This window comes from Taudactylus pleione, unplaced genomic scaffold, assembly GCF_031769625.1.
Source record: "Taudactylus pleione unplaced genomic scaffold, aTauple2 ptg000282l, whole genome shotgun sequence".
NCBI classification, from domain to species: Eukaryota; Metazoa; Chordata; class Amphibia; order Anura; family Myobatrachidae; genus Taudactylus; species Taudactylus pleione.
This window is the reverse complement of record NW_028284684.1, coordinates 15,969,716-15,981,668: the sequence shown is the minus strand read 5'-3', so window position 1 is coordinate 15,981,668 and position 11,953 is coordinate 15,969,716.

The window sequence follows — 11,953 nt, the reverse complement described above, 5'->3', positions numbered from 1 at the left end:
TTAAAATGTAAACTGTAATGGCGGAATTTTGGAACCTCTGTGATAACATTTTACATGTCTTTACTATAGTTAAAAAATGGTAAGGCATGATGTTTTACGCTAGGGAAGGAGCTGCAGACTAGTTTTCTTTATTTTGCATTACTGCAAGAATTCAGTACAATATTGTACATATATATATATATATATATATATATATATATTATATATATATACTCTCATATTAGAATAAATTATTGAACATTTTATTTTGTTGTGCAGATGTGTTTTTTCATGGAAAGTGCATGATGTGTAGATATTGTACATACTGGGTGTTAAAACAAGAGACCACTCTGAGTCAGTACAATTTGCTATGTGTGTTTTACCTTATTACATTTGACATTTGGGATATTTTAAGACTTTTTCCTCATTTACACTTTAAGGATTTTTGGTTGATATTTATGAATCAATATTTGTGGGATATCCCCCGTAAACACCTATTTGCATATCAGAGCTTGGCCTATCTAACGCCATCTGAAGATTTTTGAGATCCCTCTTAGCCGCCCCCACTGACGCATACACCGGCTGACAGCTGCACATGTGCAGTAAGTACATGATCTTCAGCTGAGCCAGGAAGCAGAGTGATAGCGTAAGTGCTTAATAATAAATTTGTACCCTCTGATGGCATCCCTGCCCAGAGCACTTAGGGTCTGCTGCCGCTGTATTGGATATAGAGCAAGTGGTGGCTGAGGATATCAGCAGATGCAGCCACACATGGTAGTCGGCATCAGACACAGTCGGCAAGTGTACCTAAAGTGTGTTTGAAACACTGTAGAGTTAATTGCTGCTCTGATAAGTGTAGAGCAGGTAATTGTTGAATGGAGTCAGCGGGGGCAGTCACACAACTAGATTAACCCCTCTGTTTACACGCACCTGTGAATTGATTTGAGCAACTGCCATTCTGTGTATGACTGTTCTGAGAGGCATGGATGGGATCAGTAGTTGGAGGGTATGCTGATCCTTGTAGTACCATATTAGGGGATCTTGAGGTGCCCCAGGTGAGTTAGCCCTCAATTTAGAAATTCATGAATGTATGACCCAAAGTAGCTGCTATTATCATGTAGTGTAGGACCACCAGAGCAGAGGCCTTGCCATGGCTGGTAGCTTACCATATGTTTGTAAATCTATGTAACAGAGCTCTGCATTACTATTATCATGTAGGATATATGTCTCTTTTGCTGGTCCATTATGGTATGCTGGGGAAATGAGTTTGTGCTATTTTCTGTTAGATAAATTGTCTAATTTAATATATAACTGCAGATTGGAGACTGTAGTTATTTTATCTTGTTCAATGATAGGTCTGGTGAAGCCATTTTCTTCCTCCAGGTTACTATTGCTTGAGAAAGGCCAGGGTGACCTGGAAGTTACCTGAAGGTGACTTACCATAACCTCTATCTCTCCTGGAGGGGTTCCTGGTGGAGGACACTGCACCTCTTCCAACCCGTGTCCTGTAGGAGCTTCCTCTTGAGCCTCTGGTGGCACCTCTGTGGTCTCATGTTGAACCCCTTGCTCTCACAGATCTACCCTCTTTGGGAAAGTGGACTTCTTCTTGAGGACTGGTGACCCCTAAGATCTGAAAAGGATTAACGGACCTTATGGTTATGAGAGATGGGAGGTGTGATAGTGGCCTAGTAGTACTGCACAAACATTTGGTAGGTACTGGATATGCCCATAGGTGGAGCTAGACATTCCTCTTTAGTGCATATAGACACTTCCCCTTGGGGTGCACTGCATGGTGTGTGGCACCTAGGTGTTCTTTGCATAATGTATATTTGTGTAGAGATTACAGTCTGAACAACTTTTAGTTTGTTGGAGGACATTAGGAAAGCATTTATTAAACTTGCTAGAGGACATTGCTGACATTATCACAATGCTGAAATAATCTAAAACAGGGTGATCGCCATTATTTATATGTATATGAATTACATGTTATATAATTAACACATTTCAGTGAATATTTAAAATAGCAACCATAGCTTCAATTAAAAAAAAAGAAAATTGCAACTGCAGTATTTGGAAATCCGTTATTCTTTGTTTCCTACAATGGTGCCATGCCTTCTTGATTTGGGTCAAATCCATTTCATTTTTCTGAAGCTCTTGCTAATCCAGCAACAAGTGAGAAAATCTGCTAATGTCTCTGCTTCAATGCCACAGGTATTTCCATAAATGTCCGTCTCCAATGTACTGTTTCCCTGCATTCCCCCTGCCAACATGGATTCCTGCCATCCTACTGTTCTGTACAGTGGGGAGTAAATGAACTGGCACTCAGTATAAAACTTTTAGTGTGTGCCTGGTCTTGGCAAGCTGTGAGTGCTTCCAGTAGATTCCGTAATTGTGTAACACTTTACCCTAACAACTTGATAAGGAAATATTTAATTACAGTAATAAAAACTAGTATAAGAACACCACTGTCCTAGTATTCACTAATTACCCCAAAAGCTTTATTGTCATTAATACCTAGAAAATGCTAAAAGTTATGCTTTATCACAATACGTACACAAATAACAAATGCACTAAACACTGACTGGAGGAGTCACATAGGGCACTTTTAGTAGAGGTTAAAAAAAATGATAAGCATTTTTTCAAGGCAGCCCTCCAACTTTTACTGATTTCATACACGCACAATGGCCATGGCAAATTTTCTGGAAGGTTTTTTTTTAGCATAAAGCCATTGTAGTAATGAAAAATCAATAAAAGAGATAATTTGGGAAGCAGTCAGAAAGCCGACGGTTGAAATGCCGACCGCCGGCTTCCCAACTGTGTAATCCCGACAGAGGACTAATGACAGGCATCAAAATCCCGACACCTGTCATTATCCCTACGCTGGGAGCTCAACGCCCGGCATACCAAACGAATGTAAGCCAGGCGCCGGGTGCGGACAGCAAATTTTAGGTTAGGGCTTCCGAGGGGGGACTAAGGCTTAGGCACCCCCCGGGAGGGTTAGGCACCCCCAGGGGGAGGTTAGGGTTAGGCACCCCCCCTCGGGAAACTTAGGTTTAGGCTGCGGGGAAGGGGGGGGTTAGGTTTAGGCACTTACAGGGGGGGTTAGGGTTAGACACTTGTGGGGGAGGTTAAGCTTAGGCACCCCTAAGGGAGGGTTAGGGTTAGGGGGGGAAAAGGGTTAGTAATACTTAAAAACTCACCTGTCGGGATCTTTTCTTGCCGGTGATCCGGCGTCGGGATTTGAACTGCCGGACATGCTTTCGCCGGTATTTCATACCGATCCTGATCATTTATATGTAAAATGCTCTAATAACTTAAAGATCAAGTGAGTCAGTCGCAGAGAATAATCTTGAACCATATCTATACCACCTATTTGCTACATATTTACAACATGGTAGCATACTCTGCCTCACTTAAAAAGTTTTCCTGGTCCTTCATTCAAAACATAAGGAATCTGACCTGTCACTACGATGCAACCATCTGTTTCTGAGCTTTATGACCAAGTATAATCACTCCAAAATGTTCTCCATATCTTATTCCACGGTCTACAAATCTCCACATCAGGGTAAGTGAAGAGGAGTTGCAGTACTTCTAAGAAATACTCCCCCTTTATAAATACTCTTGTCCCAAGCAGCTGTAACTGTGAAAAGTAATTCTGGTCAATGTATAAGCACCCAATATAGGTCAGCTTAAGTCTTTCCTTTTACTCCAAGGGGCCTATTCATCCCGATGATGAAGTATTCACCTCGCCGCTGGGGGATACTTTACACCGGAGCAATTCATCATAACTCTGGTGTGGGGACAGCCATGCTGAAAAGTAGCTGTCCACGTTACAGAAGTAGCTGTGTTACTTACATGTCCACGCGGCTGGCTTCTGCGCATGAGGTCATGCATGCACAAAGCCACTGGGGAGTAAGAGAGGAGGCGGAGGGATCCGCTCGGATCCCTGTTCACATCCCTGTAACTCCTTCCCCTAGGAAGGAGCAGGGCTATGAGAAGAAGCACCATCTGAAGATGGTGCTTGTTCTAGCAGGCAAACTTCGAAAACTGAAAGTTTTTAGAGTTTGCCGAATATCAGGTGTTCCTATTCGGACCCCTGATGGTGAATGGCCGTTAACTTAACTACGCTGAAACTAGCGTTTCCGCATGGTTGCCGTGCCATGGTCCCTAAAGCCTGAAGGGATCTTGTTCTGGCAGGTTGAGAATTCAAAGCTATCTCACCCAATGTACATCAGCATCTAACTTGTCTTCTCATACAAAAGTCCTGTGTGACAGAGCTGGACCAATAGGACACCTGGCCCTACCACCCCTTATGCAATTATACATTCTGCTCATACCCCTTATGGTGTCATTGATAGCTGTATGCCTGGGAAGAGGCTACAACATTTAAGGGAGAATTTGAAATAAAGAAAAAACCAAAAGAAGAATAGCGCTAATATAAAGTGCAATAATCTAGAATGCAATCATATAAATACACAGATCAATGTATGAAGTGCAGAATAAAATTTAATATAATATCTGGGTATAAAATAAAATAAATACTATTGCAGCAGAAGCAGTAATACAATATTATCCCATTGATAAAAGTATCATGTGCACAACTCATCAGTAGCCAGCCCCTGCACAGACCACAAGAGCAGGAGCTGCCATTCTGACAAGCCCAGCTAATTCTGACTGAGTTACGCACTGTGACTGTCAGTAAGTAAACTAAACTGTGTATTATATATTTATATTTCAAATGTGCCTGCCTGTTTATGATTTGACTAGTATGCCCGTGGCGAACATCCGCCAATTTGAACCCAGAACATACGTTCTGAAAATGTTTTGCTAGATAATGGCTATACGACGGAGTAATACAAGATGTGTGTGAAACATAACCGGCTAAGGCACGCCCTTTTATGGCTTTTGGGAATTTTTTTATTGTAACATTTTCACCAATTTGTAAGTGCGATGAATAATTTGGCCATAGACTCTGAAGCAAAATGGACCATTTCCAGGAGGTATTGCAAGTTGAGCCCCTATAGTTGCAAGTGATAATGCACTGTTACTCCTCCTCACCATCTCCCAGCCTTCTGCCAAGCAGCGGCTGTCAGCAGCTCTCGTGGAAAGCAGAGAAAAGGGGCGTTGCTTTTGAGACAAAAACCCGTTGTTGATTGGCTGGGAGTTGCGAGCCTGGAATCGACGTGTTGATATATTTGGCCATGGACTCTGAAGCAAAATGGACTGTATCCAGGAGGTATTGCAAGCTGAGCCCTATAGATGCAAATGATGATGCACTGTTACTCCACCTCACCGCCTCCCACCAATGGCGGCTGCCGGCAGCTGTCGTGGGAAAGCAGAGAAAAGAGATGTTGCTTTCGAGGCACAAACCCGAAGCTGATTGGTTGGGAGATGCGAGTCTGGAATCAATGTGTTGGAGAAAGTAACTGAGGGAAGAGTGCCCCCTATGGCAGCAGCCTTACGTGTTGTGCCACCTGTGTGCCCTCCCTCATTATGTAATAGCTACGCCACGCAGCAAGATGGCCAATCAGGAGCTGAACTGGGCAGAACGTAAACTGTCCACACATGACTAGGGTGCCCATGTGAGAGCACAGACCACCATGAAAACAGCAGCTGGCGGCGGTCACCCCTATACCACTTCCCCCGGGTAACTGTGCCGGCTGTGTATTCTGGTAGTTTTCTTGACATTTTCAGGTTAGCTATACTAAAGCATTTATTATGGTTATTGTCAATTTTTTTTTTCATCAACTTATATACAGTTTTTTTCAAAATTTTGTAATTTATTGCCGATTGAAATCTGTCGCAAAAGAATTACATATATTAAGATTAATATCATGGATCCATATTTTGTTCCTCGAGCCACTTAGTTATCACTTTTGCCTTATGGCGAGGTGCTTCATCATGCAAGGCATTGTTCATCAGCAAACTGTTCTTGGATGGTTGGGAGTAGTTGCTCTTGGAGGATGTTTTGTTACTGTACTAGGAGTGCAGAAAATGGCTGCTGAAAGCCATGTTGTGTGCAGTGATTTTATAAATGTATCAGACATTAGATAATGGTCAGACATTAGGAGGTGGTCAGACATTGCATAAGGTGTTTTTGACAGAGAGAATTTAAGAAAGGACAGTGGGCCTGATTCAGACACGGTCGCAAGCGCTGAGTGCTCGCAACTGGGTCGATGGTGGCCCACAGCGCATGCACACGACGGAGCAGGCTCCGTTGTACGCATGCACTAGACCTGGCTAGCGACGGGCAATCTGTTGCTCCAGGTCTCGCACCAAAGGGGGCGAGCTGTCGATGTTGAGTGACAGCTCGCCTCCTTTGGTGGGCGGGCCAGGGGGGGTGGCTGCCCAAACGGATGCATTCCTCTGTTAGAGCCAAAAGCTCTCTGGGGCTTGCGATGAACGAGACCCTACCACAAGAGTCTTGTCACAAGCTCGATGGTTGTGATGGTCTTGACCATCGCGACCATCATCATGGCCGCTCGCTATAGCTGTGGGTGGTATAGCTGTATGCCGCTCCAAAAAAAAAAATAGCCCGGCCCTGATTCAGAGTGAGCGCTCTGTCAGAGCGAGCGGCTCTGAATCAGGCCCAAAGTTCACTGTTACCAGACATACTTAATCCTGAGTCAATATTGTCTTACCTTCAGTTAATCTGAAAACATACACCATAAATAGTTGTTGTTGAGATTTCCAACATTCATAATTGAGGCAACATTGCCCCCTACTGTCTATTAATATTTATGTATATTTCCAAATATGACCTTTATACCTGTTAAAATGCTTATGTAGGAGTTTTTCTCCTATATAAGCTGTAATTTGTCAGTATAGAATTAGCCTATTGCTCGATGAATGAGATTCCAGCTCCAAGGTGTTGGAGGGGCTCCTGGGAAGGAAACCATTTATGTTCTGAGTAGATGATCTGACAAGCAAGTTAAGTGTTAATAAGTAATATTTTATGTTACTTCATAATAAATGTCTTTTTAACAGGTATTTGTTTGTGTGGCTTGATTAACGTCTTTGTATCAGAGAATCTTATCATGTTCCACCGAGAACATTAATGGTGTCAGAGTGGGATACAAAGGGTTAATAGTCATAAATCTACTTAGAATGTGTAGCTGATGGTCTCAATTGTAAATTGCCTTCATGGTACAGTGTTGTCCTGAAGGAATGTTCCTTCATATAGTTCCTTGTATAGTGTATATGTCACAGTTTATGTGTATGTTGTCTGTTTACTGTCTTTGTGTTACTGAAATAAGGAAACATGCATTTTCCGTTTAAGAAATATTGTAATTTTGTAAAACATCAATTGGAAACTCAGCTGGCTGGTTTTCAGAGAAAGTATAATGTGAACAAACAAAATGTTGATTGTAAGTTGAGACAGAAAAATGAAATGTTGATGTCTAAAGGGATGCCCTCCTTTGATGCTGTAAAGGGTGGAGGGAATGTAGAATCTAAGCAGAAGAATGCAGCAGTGATAAGCAAACCTGTCTCGCAGACAGAGAAAGGAAACCTGAATCCACATTGTCCTGTGAATTCAAAAATAAGGGGCAGTGAGGGGGATCATTACTTAGCAGCAGCTGCTAGTGAGAGAGAAACAGAGCACTTTAAAACACAGCTGTAATAGATAGAAGTATTGATATTGCAGAAGATTTTGATAGTCACACATTGTTAGAACAAGAGTATGATTCTGAATTGAATGGAAACAAATGTGTGCAATGTGTATTAGAAAATGAGTTTTCTGACAACATGCCATTGGTTTGTGAGATGAATGATGGTACATCTGAATTACCACGTACTGCCCAGTTTGCTGTGTGTGGTGAATTGATTGAGAATCAGAAAAATGCCTGAGTGCCCAATAGAAAAGGGGGAGTGATGATGGGGGAGTAGTTATGATGCCCAGTGAGGAATGGGAGTTACCAAGAGCCAGGGAGTGGGAGATTGGCAGGATTGCAGTCAAAGTCCATAGCCGTGAGACAGAAAACTGCCCCCATGAGATTTAATTTATATGGCCTGATTACCAGAGAGTTACTGTGAAGTTTCACAAGGATGAAAATGCATGCTTTGCTAATGATGTTTATGGGGTATTAGCTATTGATGACACAGTAGTGGTGGGAAACACACATACTGATAACCAGTGAGCCATCACATATGGCAATGCACAATGGTCTTGCACCCACAACATACAAACTGATTGGGGAAATGCTGTTCGATAACAGAGAGCAACAGATAAATATTTGGGATATAAACACTTTGTTTTGCATTGCAGAAAAGCTGATTGTGAGTAGTAAGAAAAATCAGATCCCAGTGTATTTCCTGATAAGACCTTATCAGTCAATGGTTTTAAATAAGCTAAAAGATGCAGAGTCACCAACAGCAGTTACCAGAGCTGGCATGTCGATTGCTGACGAGTTCAAAGCAGAGGGATGGATTGTGCATAACAGAGGGATGAAAAATCAGTCTTTAATACATGGACGATGGTACTCACAAGAAAGGATTCACATGAAACAACAAGGTCCTTATGTTGTACCAGTTATATCACAGCCATGTGCTGGGCTTGTCAAGTTTAAACCATTGTTGCCAACGATACCAGGACTGGATTATAGTGCTACTTGCACCAATACAGAATTGTTATGGACTCTTTCTGTAACGATGCAGCCATCTTTTCAGACTGTCAGACAGACAAGTGAAGAAAAGGAGCTACCCCTACTGCAAATAGGTGGGAGACCAGTTCCGGTGGCAGAGACATATACCAAATTAAAAGACCATCTGCAACTTGTGTGGTTCACTAAGTGATAAGCCACATAGACAATGCAAGGACACTGCTGGACAACAGCAGCATTCCAGCCAGTTTCTGTACACAAATCTGTTTTATGAGAGCAGTGAAGTTAGATCAAACCAATATGCAGAACTGTGAGCTGTGCTGATGGTGCTGAAAGAAACACAAAGTCCTATAGTTCTCTGCACAGACAGCTGGGTCGTGTTGCAAGGCTTAACCACTTGGATGCCGACGTGGAAGCAGAACAACTGGCAAGTCCACGGCAAAGTAATCTGGGGTGACACTGCCCTATGCAACCGTAGGCCTGTGTCCATGGGCCATGTCAATGCCCACACTGGACTAGATGGCAATGAAGTTGTGGATGTACAGGTTCAAAGCAGAACAGTGGCGCTTACCCCTGAAGAGCAAAGAGAACTGTACAATCTGGGAGAATGGGCTCATGTGCAGTGTGGCTGCAGATAAGCAGAAGACCTGTGTGCCTGGATCCAGAGAAAAGGAATTCCCATGACACATTTGATGGCAAAAAACATTGTGGAGAATAGGAAGAGGTCAGCTGGTGAATTTCAAAGAAAGGCCAATTGAAGACATGAGCTCTATATACAGAGGAAAACGAGCAGGACAGGTATGGCAGATTGTATTGGCCCTGTGCCCACTGGACGTGAGGAAGTCAAATTCTGCTGCACTGCGGTGGACACCTACTCTTTGGTGCTTGTCGCTCACCCTCTGTACATGCTAATACACATGCCCACAGCCTTGATGGTGTGTAATTCATTCCAGACATAGCACTGATTATGCAAAGACTTGTGAGCTATGAAGGAGCTGATGTTACATTACAGCAAGCCCTATTTCAAACCATGGACAGAGACAATGCAGAAAACTGTCATGTTTGACAAAGACAAAGATCTTTGAGACATTTGAGAAACTTTAAACAAACACAGCACGGAGTACACTGGATGGTCATTTGTATTTCTTACTATCCACAAAGCTGCCAGTGTGAATGAGTGAATGTTTTGTTTAGGGAACTGAAAAGTTCAATGTTATATATAGATTAGATATTAAAGTAGGATGTATATCTGTTTATTACAGTAGCAGCTGATTAAAGAAAATGTTTATTCTGTTTGTTTAGTAAGATTTAACAAGGGTTAAGGTGTATATTTTGCCATTTATGTAGAAAATTATATCTATAGGACTGATGTATTATGTTGAATTAGATATTGAGACTCACCCTGTTTCTTCCATCTTTCATGATGTATTATCAAGAAAGATGAAGTCCCTCATGTTTATCCTGGGTTTGTAATACCAGAGCTTTCTTGTCTACTATATCAGAGACTGCATTACCAAGTGCCCAATGACAACAGGGGAAGACTGTTAAATTGCATGGGATCTCCCTTAGTGCAGGGTGGGGAGATATTGACTTTCCATCAGACTTTTACAACAACTGGAATCTGGTGTGATCTCACACAGGACAAATTCAGATACCACCAAGGATTCAATACAGTATGTCCAAGTGTCAGATGATTGTGTTTGTACATGTATTGTGAAAAGCCAAAGAATGGTTAAATAATGTAATGGTAATGTTAACACAAGGGGGTTAACACAAGGGAGTTTTACACTCAACATAATGCACACAGGTATTTGTTATATGTTTCCTGATAATGTGTATTACTAGTGGTAGAAAGGTGATAAATGAATGAATGCCTTCTACATCATAAAACCAAGGGTGGATTGTAATGGGAGTGCAGTAAATGGCTGCTGAAAGCCATTTTGTGTGCAGTGATTTGATAAATGTATCGGGCATTAGATAATGGTCTGACATTAGGAGGTTGTCAGACATTGCATAAGGTGTTTTTGACAGAGAGAAGAAAGGACAAAGGGCCTGATTCAGAGCCGCTCGCTAGATGCGATCGCTTGCACGATGTGTATGCAAATTGCATAGGCAGTGCTATTACACAGCAATGCATTAGCAGTATTTCTTAGAGAGCAATCACATAGTGTATGCAGACACCCACCAGCTTGTTTTAAGATGCCCACTTGTGCACGTCATGTCCAGGAAGTGTATGCAACCATCGGTACATCGGATGCTATCACAGCGCTTGAGGTTGACCATACCCTGCTGCAAGCACTTCAGTGTAAAAATAAGCCAGGTGAGGTGTCCTATGATGCTGTCTTTTATTTATGCACACCTCCAAAACACCATTGAGATGCTCAGGCATGCCTGCATTTGCACCTCCACTCCCCTGTTTTTAATGGCCAACCCCTGTTACCACCTACAAACGGCTATCCCTGTCACTCGCTCTGCTGGGCTGTCTATGCGCAGCGAGCAGATGCATTGTGAACTTTTGATAAGGTATACGCATGCGCACTGCAATGCATACACATGCGCACAATGCATACACACTGCACACCATCGGCAGCAGCGAGAGTATGCATCTTAGCGAGCAGGTCTGAATGAGCTCCAAAGTTCACTGGTACCAGACATACTTAGGGCCTGATTCAGACCCACTCGCGGCATCCAACTCAGAATCTCAGAATCAGGCCCAATGAGGAAGGAGTATCCCGCCCTCCTCCTCAGACCCTGCCACCTCAACAGATCCATCCCCATTACCAGAAATTTCCCGGGCTGGTTTTCCATCTCAATCCGCCTCTGAATACAGCACCTGCCAGTGGCTTCTATCACTGCACAGAAGATGCTCTCTACTGAAGGAATATTGAAGCAGATTGAAGCCTCAGATAGTTGCTAACATTTAAATGTGCTGTCGATTATTCACAGGTACTGTACCAACCAAAGGAGTTGGACATTAACTGAACGAAAACGTTAGTGTGTACATACAATTTTTATATTGCCCTAGCAGACAATCAGTGACTGTAAATAGACTGTTTTTTCTTCAATACATTAAAGTATGTTACTACCTCTGCGAGTACTCACATGGATATTGTAACCATTGAAGTTTTATAACTTAATGTTTCTATTTATGTGTTGGATCTTGTTCCAGCATATTTTAGAAGTGTTTTATTAGATACATATGTATGTGTTACTAATAAATAATATAATTTTTATATGAAGCTGTTTTACTATTCATTTATGAAGCACACGCCAGCGTGATCATTTTACAAATATACATCTCTGAATTAGGGCCACTGTGCATGTGTTTGTATGGTAGTGTCAGACTGAACTTTCTTTCCAGTTAGCACTTTAAT